This window comes from Terrapene carolina, unplaced genomic scaffold (assembly GCF_002925995.2).
Source record: "Terrapene carolina triunguis isolate 2854851 unplaced genomic scaffold, T_m_triunguis-2.0 Scaffold42, whole genome shotgun sequence".
Classification (NCBI taxonomy): domain Eukaryota; kingdom Metazoa; phylum Chordata; order Testudines; family Emydidae; genus Terrapene; species Terrapene triunguis.
In genome coordinates, this window is record NW_020664393.1 from 37,903,753 (window position 1) to 37,915,147 (window position 11,395).

The window sequence follows — 11,395 nt, forward strand, 5'->3', positions numbered from 1 at the left end:
ATCCTTTCTTTCAACAGTGGCCAATCCCAGGTGCTTTAGAGGGAATGAGCAGAACAGGTAATCATCAAGTGATCCATCCCCTGTTGCCCATTCCCAGCTTCTGGCAAACAGAGGCTAGAGACACCAACCCTGCCCATCCTGGCTAATAGCCACTGATGGACCTATCCTCCATGAATTTAGCTAGTTCTTTTTTGAACTCTGTTATAGTCTTGGCCTTCACAACATCCTCTGGGAAAGAGTTCCATAGGTTGACTGTGTTGTGTGAAGAAATACTTCCTTTTATTTGTTTTAAACCTGCTGCCTATTCATTTCATTTGGTGACTATTGACTTCCTGTATATCAACATAGGGGTTTTTTTGTGTCATACACATGTGAAAAGAACACTATTAAGATTGCAAATTCGAGCACTCAAAATTTAGGAAATGCCAGAATTTAGGTTGCATGTGCAACCTTAGTTTATCCCATTTGTGTGTTTGCATCATGATACAGGCTTTAATGACATGATCACATACTATTTTCTCCACTGCTTGCACCAGTTCTGCTCTCCTTATCTCCAGTCCCAGTTTCTACTCTTCAGGCTTCTAATCCCAGTCTCCATCTTCAGGCTTGCCATCTGAGCCCTAATCTCCCTCTCAACTTCCAGGCTCTTCCCCTGCCCAATATCAGTTCCCTTGTCCAGCCAGTCTCATCTCCCCTGTCCTGCCCCAATACCTCGTCCCCAGGCTCCTTGCCCTGCCAGTCCCAGATCCTCCACTCCTGGCTCCTTCTCTGATCAGTCTCTCCTATCTTCCCATCTCTGCTCCTGATCAATCTCAATCTCCCCTCACCACCTACCTAGCTTCTTGTCACAATCTCTTTGTCCAGCCAGTTTACATCCTATCCCGCACCCCAGCTCTTTGTCAGATTGGTTTCCCTTCCCACCCTATCTCCCTCTCCCTTCTCCTCTAGTTCCTAGTTCTGGTCTCTTTGGCTAAAAGGCTCTCAATCCCAGCCTCCCCTGTCCCATGTTTCCTAGTTTCAGGCTTCTTGCCCAGCCAGTTCCTGTCTCACCAGACTCTAGTTCTAATCTACTCCCTTCCCTCCTCCTGTCTGGCTTTTGTGCTCTCTGAATTTCCTCCTCTATGTTGCATGGGTGCCAGCAGAGAGTGGGGTTTGTCAGTGAAAGGAAAGGAGAGCCAGGCACCCTGCTCATAGGCGCTGACTCTGTGGATGCTTCGGGGCTGGAGCACCCACAGGGGGAAAAATGGTGAGTGCTGAGCTCCCACCGGCATTCCCCCCTATCAGAACCTCCACCTCCCCCCAGCACCTCCTGCCCACTTGTGGTCCCACTGGTCAGCACCTTCCCCTCCCTCCCAGCGCCTCCTGCCTGCCACAGATCAGCTGTTTTGCTGTGTCAGGAGGTGCTGGGAGGGAGGGGAACTGGATGGGAAGAGGTAGGGCAGGGGTGGGAAGAAGTAGGGTGGTGGAGGCATTGGGGGAAGAGGTGGAGTGGGGCTGGGGACTGGGAGGAGCTGGGGGGAGCACCCCCTGGCAGACTAGAAACTCGGTGCCTATGACCCTGCTCTCAGTTCCAGGGTCCTGTCTCAGCCCAGCTTGGAACAGATGGGAGAAGCCATTAAAGGGAAAGTCTTTCTGAGCCCCTGTAGAGCTGGGCTGGAGCAAGCGTAGTCACTCCATGGGAATGGCACATGTGTGCTATGGTCAGCAGCATGCTCAGTGATGACAGAATCTTCAGATATTTTAGCTGCTAAAATTAAAGAAGTCTTTACTGATCATGTGCAAACTTGACCAAATTTGGACAGATTTTTACAAGAACAGCAAAAGGCACATCCCTGACACCAAGACCAACCTTCTGCCAAATTTCAAGTTCCCACTCCAACCCACAGGAGAAGCTAGAGCATTCCAAAGAAAAGATCTTAAGAAACTTTTAACATGGGCAAAATGATGTATTTTCCCCCTTGTCTCATTCTTGGAAATGGCTGAATTTTTCCAAAAAAATTCAGCCTGAGGCAGACACCCAACATAGGAAAAAAATCAGCCCAGAAAATCAATGTTTTTTCCAAAGTTATAAGAAAATGAAATTAGGGTCTTATAATGGGAAGTGTCATGCAACCTTAATATCCAGTCCGTATAACATATATCAGATTTCCTTAGCCTGTATTTAATCTGATGCTTGAAACATGACATGTGCTGCAATGAGTTGAAGGCCAGCAAAAGCCCTGTATACCTGGAATGTCCTGCTTGTGCCCTCAAAATAGGAGTCAACAACACTTAATGGTGCATGAGCCTTGGCTTAGCCTTCTGCACAGGGATGAACTATACACACAGTGAGACAAATATTTCACCCTAAAAACTCACTATCATGTTGTGGAATGAGCCAACTTAGCTTCTACCAGCTCCTGATCTTGGCTTTCCTATCCAAGTTAGCTGCCTGAAAAACAAGTTGCAAGACAAAGGAGGCAACATAAGTTTCAGACCTTCAAGTATTCCCCACACTGCCATGATGTTACATCTGCCCTTTCAGGAAGATCTACGAGGGACTCCAAGATGAAAAACAGTCAGTCCATGGGGGACAATAAAAAAAGTCTCATTTATTTTCAGCTCAGCTGAATAAGTAGCTCAGGCTGAACTACAGAACCTGAGAGCTGTTCTGACACTCCATTGCAACGCTTCATTTGGACATCTAAAAACGACAGTAAGAGGAGCTGCATTTTAAACAGAGTGACAAATTTATTTCTTTTTTATTGTTAGCAGCTAGACTTTGTAATGCACATAATTGGAAATGCATGTGACCCCTCCTTCTGTGGAATTTTGGTAAGTAAAATATGGCCTTTCCTTGTGATGGAAAAAGCTTTCACACCACATATGTGCACAAAATAAGTGCCAAAAAGAGGACAGGTATTAGAAATTTGGTCACCCTTTTAGCATACGCAGAGGAGGATGGCGCCCCAGGCAAAATCTTTAGCTAGGTTCCTTGACTACAGTAACTCCTCGCTCAATGTTGTAGTTGTGTTCTTGAAAAATGCGACATTAAGCAAAATGATGTTAAGTAAATCCAATTTCCCCGTAAGAATTAATGTAAATAGGGGGGCTTAGTTTCCAGGGATTTTTTTTTTTGCCAGACAAAAGACATTATATACATATACAGTATAAGTTTTAAACAAGTTCTAATCAGAGGATTGTCTGGAGACCTGCTCATGAGCTCCCTAAGCTTCTCCTAAAGCAACCATGTTGATATCAGGTGGGATATTTCCCAGGGAATGCTTTGCTACTAAATGATGAACTAGCACTTGGCTGAGCCTTCAAGGGTTAATGTAGCCTCACACTCTACAAGGCAGCACTGGAGGGAAGGAGGAGACACGATAGAGACACAGCAGCGGCTGCAAACACTTCCCTGAGGAAACTGAACGTGATGAGGAACCCATGCTATCCCCCTGGAGTGCACCACTCCCTCCTCCGGATGGCATATGCATGGCTGAACAGGCGCCGTCTTTCCAAATGCCGGGGGGTGCTCAACCCCAGCTCTGCCCCAGATCCACCCCCACTCCACCCCCTTCCCCCAATTGTGCTGCTTCCTCGCTCCTTCCTCCTCCCCCCCCAGCCTCCTGAACACCATGAAACAGCTGATTGCTGCGGGTGGGAGGCGTGGGGAGGGAGGGGGAGGCTGTGCACCTCCCACCCGCAGCAATCAGCTGTTTCATGGTGTTCAGGAGGCTCGTGGGGGGTGGTGGTGGTTGTGCACCGCGTCCTCTCTCCTCCCCACTCCTGCCCCAGAGCCTTCTGAACACTGAGAAACAGCTGATTGCTGTGGGCGGGAGGCACGGAGCCTGCCGGTGGATGGGAGGCGGTGGGTGTGGGGTGGAGGGGAGCTGATATGGTGGCTGCTGGCCCACCCTGATTCCAAGCTCCCACCCACTAGCAGGCAGCAGCCAAACAACATTATAAGCAAACATTGCGGAACATTAAATGAGTATGTTCTCTAATAGATCAGCAACATAACAACGAAACAACGTTAACCAGGCCGACATTAAGTGAGAAGTTACTGTATTAACCTGATCCTGAATAAGTAATATATGATATAGTACATTAATATTTCATTGTAACGTGCCCTTAATAAAAAGTTTCTAAATAAAGTAATAGTAACAAAATGTGTATCAATAATATTCCTTGTGGATTAATATGTTTTTCAATAAAAGATAATAAATTGATAGTAAGAAACAAGAATGACAGTACATTCCCAAGTTATATTTGGGTTTTATTGGTGCATCCAGAGTGCTGCCATTATCCCAAGGTGCCCTCCATCCATCCTGCCATAGTTTCAGGCTCAGGATGAGAACCTGAGAGAAAGAAAAAACAACAAAAAACCCAGTCAGCCATGAAAATCTCCTAATGATCAGTGGGTGTCCTAGAAGTAGAGATGGTACTATCATGGCCTCAGCTGCCTCTCTACCTTCTTCTGACCATTTATAAACTGTTTAGATTATCTATGATATACCACATAGGAATCCAACCCTTGTCCATCTATAAACTTTTTAAGTTATCCATGACACCCTGAAATCTGGCTTGGGGAATAGTATACACCTCTACCCCGATATAATGCAACCCGATATAACACGAATTCGGATATAACGCGGTAAAGCAGTGCTCTGGGGGGGCGGGGCTGCGCACTCCGGCGGATCAAAGCAAGTTCAATATAACGCGGTTTCACCTATAACACGGTAAGATTTTTTGGCTCCCGAGGACAGCGTTATATCGGGGTAGAAGTGTACTTTGGTCTTAATTTACTGAAGAGTGGACCCACTCTTTAAACTGCAATCTCTGTTGAAAGCTCTCTTCAAAGTCAACATACTGAAGAGATTGTAAATGAAGTAAGTTTATTGCTTGCTTGTTTTTCCTTAAATAAATATTCATAATTAATAATTGTGAGTATTTTGCTCATCTTTAATCGTGGTGTGTCCCCAACGCTATAGGAAGAACCTCATATGACTAAAATAGTGGTTTCATATCCAAGAACTGGCATTAAAGGAGACAATTAAGATTTGGCTCTTATCATTTCTTGTAGGGTTTAGAGATAAAGTGATTGGGAGTTAACAGCTTAAGATACTCCTTTCTCCCCTGCCCGGGCCTTGGTATTTTTGATTGAACTGATGTAAAATGTAGTTCTGAAACTTCATTGCACCACAACCCTCTTCTGACAACAAAAATTACTAAACAACCCCAAGAGGGGGGACCAAAGCCTCAGCCCGCCTGAGTCCCGCTGCCCAGGGGAAGAGGGGGAGGGAGGGCCAAAGCCTGAGCCCCACCGTTCCAAGTGGGGGGGCAAAGCCCAAGGGCTTCAGCCCCGGGCCCCAGCAAGTCTAATGCCAGCCTTGGTGACCCCATTACCATGGGGTTGGGACCCCTTTTGGAGTCCCAACCCACAGTTTGAGAACTGCTAAGTAGACTAAGATAAAGCATGGATCATTTACATCACAGAATCAGATAAATTAGCCTGAATCTAAATTGGGAATTCAGCACTTCCCACAAGATTGGTTTAGCCCTGTGCAACTCCTCCGGTGGTAGCTAGGGCAGACCAACCTGTAGTGTTTTTATCAACATCTCATCTAGACCTATACAGAGCAGGCTCAACAAGATGATAAAAGCACCGGTACATAATCTATGCTAGCATTTTCATCTTTGCTACCATAGGTGGATCTGTACACTAGATTAACAAAGAGGAAAGTTCTAATGTGCAGGACAAAACCTCACACAATATATTTAGAAGTATAATAACTAGCTAGAAAAAGCCTATTATTTTTTAGTTTTCTTCTCAATTTTTAATCAACATTATTGAAATGTGATTGAAATGATTATTAGTATTTTGCATTGTTTTTGGTAAATAGAATTGATAACTGTTTCAATAATGTTTTGATGTTTTCAATAAAGAATTAGCAATGTCACAATTTTTCAAAAAAGTAAACAAAAACCCACATGTTGTAGCACTGATGATTTTTTGTGAAAGATTTTTCATTTTTCAAATTGAAGACTTTTCATTTAAATATTTTTATCAATACTAATAAATGGCACTTATTAGAAGCTAAAAGTTTTCTTTTTTTTGCCTTTATAAATGGGTCTCAAATCCAGGATGAGAGTTGCAGGCAGCAAACACCTCCACTCTGCCACCCTGCAGTAACAAGCTTGCAGTCCCCTTCCCACTACCCACTGTGGGCACAAACCACAGGAAGTCCCGCCTCAAGGGGTTTGACAGACAGAAGCTTCACAGCACCTGATTGGCTCTCTGACCTATATAAATCCAAGGAGTATTTCAGGAAGCATTCAGGTAACCATGTGGATCACTTGCTAGCTACCATGACCACCTTGAATTCTCTGTTGCTTAGCTCCGTGTATTGACATTTGTTCTGACTAGACCTTGGCTCCCACTCAAACCACAGAACATCCACACAGACCCTCATACTCAGTATTGACCCTCAGCTTGATACCTGACCTGTCTCCAGCTCTGACCCTTGGCCTGATTATTGACCCGGATATTGACTCTGAATGCTGGTGGTTGTTCCCACCTACCTTTGCTCAGGATCCTGAAAGCCTCATTCTGTCAGTTCATCTGTACTACAGCTATAATGTAAAATTGTCCAATAAACATCACTTTTTATCTATGGTATTTATCTTTCACTTATTTTAAGACTCCAAATTTTATATGATTCAAAATTATGGGCCCAAAATCTCCTACCTATCACAAAGGATTAAAAAATAGTGAGAAAAGAAATCTATAAAATCTCTCTACACTACAAGCATGTCAGATGCATTAGCCCCTATCATGTCCCTATGCCAATAAAATAGCAATCTATTTTTACTTAGTTACTAAAGACTATAACCACTATTACTACATTTAGGGCTCTTCAACCCCTAAAGCCAATGGAAGTTTTCACATTTAATTTGTCTAAAGCAGCTCTCAGGAGCTGCTTACAGCTGTAGTACCTCAATAGGGAACTAGGTCATCTAAACCAAACAGTCTTTTAAACAACTAAAGGGTTTTGTTCATGTGGACATAGACATAACGAGACAGACATCACAGTATGGATAAATTTGGAGATTGAGTCTTTATTTTAAAACTCTTACTTAACTGGGGCAACCACCCCAAGCCACCCAGTAGGGCTGTTACAGTGCAGACCTCAATTGGGCACCAGCAGCCCCAAAAATTAGATATTAGAAAAAAATGCTGTTTAAAGATCTGGTGTCCTGTCTACACTAGGCAGAAAATGGTGAGAAAGATTTGAAACAAATCCCCACCATGTAGACAAAGTTTATTGGGTGAAGCACTGGAATTGGGGTGGGGGTAGGCTGGGAAGTTCAAACCAGGGCCAGACAGTGTGTCTGCAGTACAATTCTTCCTTTCCTGTAGCCACTCCTTAAGCCTATGGGCAACAGTAGTATTAGCAACAGCCTCCTCCATGGCACTTCTGCAATGTGCCAGTGCCACTGGAGCCACAGTCACAGTGACTAGGAAATGGGCAGTCAAGTCTAGTGGTTAGAGTAGGGGTCAGGCCTAGTGGTTAGAGCAGGGATGAGTCAGAGCCTGGGTTCAGCGGCTGCAGCTGGATGCTAGAGCTGAAGTCAGGAACTGGAACCAAGCATCAGGTCAGGGTTATTTGCAGTGAAGCAAGGCACAGCAAAGAAAGGCAAGGCTAGGTCCAAGGAGACAGAAATGATTACAGCTGTGGGTAAATGCTTTCAGCAGCCACTGAACTGCTGCTGGGCTTAAGAGCCAGTCTGCTGACCCTTCCAGCCAATTAGAACAGCATAGCCAAGCAGGCAGCTGACTACAGGCCAGCTGCACTCATTAGGTTTCCCAGAGACTGCTACAGGTGGTGCTTCCTGACACACAGAAGCACCAATCTGATGGCCTCTCAACTGGCCTGCTCAGTACCTGTGAAGGCTGGTCTGCCTTTCAATGCCAGCCTATAGAGGTATATTAAAGATCCCTCTAGGGTGTACAGGCAGAAGCTGACCCCCATGTATTCACTCTGCCAGTGGATATCCCACATAGCTCCACCTTGGGACTCCAGTGATACAGAGACCATGACATGTTCCTCGTTATAACTCTTCACTCAACAACACTATTATACCGTATAGCTTCTCGTTAAGGAAAAGAAAAACAAAAAAAGACCAAAAAAGCACAAATCATCCCCCCAATGCATGTAATCTATCCTCAGTGGGGAAGATACTGCAACTTACCACTGAAAAAGTGTTTTTCAATGAGAAATCAAAGCAACACGACAAATCTACTGCCTGAATTGCATTAGGGGTAATCAGAATGTTCTTCCCTTGATCCTTGTAACTAGCTTCTGTTTGTATTTTACTCTAGGCAAGTCCTTAAAGCTGCATTACTTACTGTCAAGCATTTTAGAGGATGCTTGATTTTTGACTTACAATTCAGTATAATTCTCCTGAGCGTTAGTCTACCTGAATACACCATTGCCATGTTTCCTTCATGCTGACACTACCTTCAGGTGCTTCAGAAATTGAATCTGTGTTCAGCAGGATGCCGAAGAGCAGGCTACAATAGTAACAACTGAAAATAACTAGAACAATGCACAGAATGTCAAGATAATGTTCATCTGTTGTAACTGGGTGAATTGACAAAAAAAGATTGGCAATAGACAGCTTTTGCTCTCAGGAGGGCTGTTAGGACTCATATGCAATAAAACTGGGACCAGTAAAAAGCCTCTGCCCTGCCATTTGTAAAGTCTTTCACAGCAACACCTGAAATTAAATACTATCAGGCCTGATTCTACTCTCACTTACAGTTGTGAGACTCCATTGACACTAGTGGAGTTACTCCTGATTTTCATTAGTGAGACAGAAGAGAATCGGGTCCATTTTCCTCCAGTGATGTATTATGGATACAGACAAGGGCATATTTTGAGAGCTTGGGCAAATCTTCTTGTGAGCCAAGGAAGAAGTAACTAAAGTCAATGAAAAAATTAAGATTAAGAAAAAGTACACAGCAGGTATAAAATATATATAGCCCTTGATTGTCCATTCCTGTACTAAGTACAGGAATAGAAGGGAAAGGGAGTTCTGCTTCCTTGTACTTTTGCCTGTGCTGTGGGCCTGCCTCTGTGAGTTAGTGCACTTTCAAGGCTGCTCAACCTTACACTCAGGCTGCTCTTATTTCCTAAGAGTCATCCATCAGCCAAGAAGAGCTGGAGTGTAATTCACGTGAGTCCTATCCCCTTCTTTCTCCAATATGCCTCCAGTATGCCTCCTCCACCAGGGGCTATGGGGCAGGGGATGGCATAGAACTGTTTTGGCAACTCTGTCTGCCCAGTGAACTACCTGATGCTGGGAGATCTGTGGGCCACTTTCACATGTTTTATGGGTCTTTAGACAGTGATGATGTTGGCCCTATATCTCCCAGATGAGGACACTTCTGTAGCCAGACAAAGCCAATTACATTGATGTCATATCTATTTTTGGACATATCACTCTATGACGTCAAAATATGTTGTTGTTTCTTAGCGGTGAACTTGATGAGTCTATATTATTTTTGTCTCTTGGAAATCCTGAGATGTTCCAAAAGACCTATCACATAGCAGCTACCTTATTCTAATTCTGTACTATTCTGTTGAGGTGAATTGCAATGCAACTGTAAAACTTTGCATCTTTAGTACAAGTAATTATCAATTTACCAAGCAAGCTTCGTACCAAAAGGTATCCAAGGTTCTGGAACTGTTAGAAGGAGTTTAACCAAAACTAATTTTGAAATTGGAATTTAGACATTTCATACCTGACTGGTACTTCCAGTCAAGCTATACTTGATGCAGGGGTACAGTAGGGATCTAGGCTTTTATTTATATAGCTTGATTGCTTATTAAGAGATTTTTTTATTTCCTCAGTCTTTACTGCAGTGATAAAAATGTAACTAGTAACCATTATTCCATATCTCAGTATAAACAGCATCACACAAAGAAAGAGTGAAATTCACCAGCAGTTTGTGCTCAGTAAGCAAGTTATTTCTCAAAATGAAAACTCATCTTCTGTGAAGCACTAGAAGTGGCCCCTGTTTACCATATGAGGAGTTGTCAGGCCTATAACTCATTGGAGTGCAGAATGTCATTAGTCACACTATAAGTAACAATTTATACATGATGAAAAACAAGAGTGCTTGCTGAAGTGGTTGAGAGAGCAGCAGAAGCAAGAACAGCTTCAGTTTGTGCAATAGCAGCAGCCTCATCAAGCACAACAGAAATTAACGTTGCAGGCCATGGAACAAATAAGACAGAGGTAAAAGGTGGGGCCACATGTTCTCCTACCATTGCATGGGAAGGAGTAAATAGGACTAAAATGGGACCTGACAACAACCCAGAGACACAGCTGGAGATTTCTGAATGTCTCACAACAGCAGAGCAGTGGCCCAGTAGCTGGTGGATACTTAGGGTGGCCTCATATCTGATCTGAGGACTTCAAGCAACCCAGCGGGTCAGGGCTGTATGTCTGCAAAAGATTACAAGTTGCCCAAACCAGCTCTTTTGGATCAACTCAAAATAAACCATATATCCAGCAATTTAGAACAGAAGAGTTCATTCAGGATCTTGGCTTTGAGCTATAACTCAGTGGTCCCAGGATCTTTGCAAGTGGTGGTTGAAGTCAAAATCTTTGGTGATAGAATTAATCAAGCTGGAACAATTTTGCATGGTCATGCCAGTAGGACCAAAGGAGTGGGGTTGTCATGAGGGATAGACAATCTAGATTAGGCAGTACGCTCAATGGAGAGTTGGAAGGCTGAGCTAGACTGTGGGAGTAACAGCCAGCCTGAGAATTTAGGTACCAAGCTATGTTGATTAAAGCTGAGCCCAACTCCATGTACGAGATATTGCTGTGCAAGAACAAAAGATAGACAGTAACAGACTGGGGGTGGAACACATTAGTAAGGTTGCCACAACTCATTCATGCTCTTTCTCAATTTCAGTATTTCAGGACTGCATGCCTACACTCCCTAGCCCCCTCCATATATTAAAACTTACATTAAGAACATTACAAAATGTCACTGAGAGCTTCCACTGATACAAGTTGGCATAGAGCTCCATTGTGTAGCTACCCCCATTTACACTAGTTGAGACTCTGGCCCCAGATATTTTCTAATGCAATTGGACTATTTTTAATTCTGCACATCTTCACATTCTGTGGCTATAATTTATAGTCCCTTCTTCACTTCATTATAAACCCCACCTTACATATTTGAATGTTTTATGGTTGCCTTGTGACATCTTAATGGTTTTTATTTCAAGTTTTAGTCCTTATTGATGTTCTTGTTTTATTTATTCAGTTCAATATTCTCAGTATGGTGATGGATCTTCAAAAGAAGTCTTCAGTCACACTAGAGTTCAATCAAATT